The sequence below is a fragment of the Canis lupus genome, chromosome 29 (assembly GCF_011100685.1).
Source record: "Canis lupus familiaris isolate Mischka breed German Shepherd chromosome 29, alternate assembly UU_Cfam_GSD_1.0, whole genome shotgun sequence".
NCBI classification, from domain to species: domain Eukaryota; kingdom Metazoa; phylum Chordata; class Mammalia; order Carnivora; family Canidae; genus Canis; species Canis lupus.
This window is the reverse complement of record NC_049250.1, coordinates 15,390,169-15,390,528: the sequence shown is the minus strand read 5'-3', so window position 1 is coordinate 15,390,528 and position 360 is coordinate 15,390,169.

Sequence of the window (360 nt, the reverse complement as noted above, 5' to 3'; positions counted from 1 at the left end):
AGCACATAAACATATCAGATTTTTGTCCCAGAATGATAGCGTGGTCACTGCTCCCATTATGAAGAAATATTGGAACCTCTACTCAGTAGAACATTAGTAACACTTCTGCATGAATCATATGAAGCTATGTCCTTAAGAAAAGAAGACAAAAGTATGAGGAAACTATAGAAAAGCCAAGCCTGGAAGTTAAAACCTCAAAACAGGAATGATGCTAATATAGGGCCATAGCTTCGAGGAAACCTAAGTAAAAGTTTGTTGGTAATGGATGATGAGGTTTCAACACTGGGTACATAAGGAAGTTACTCAATGAGCTGGAGGAGAACTTCCTCTTACCTTTTTGAAAAAGAGAAGAGAGGATTA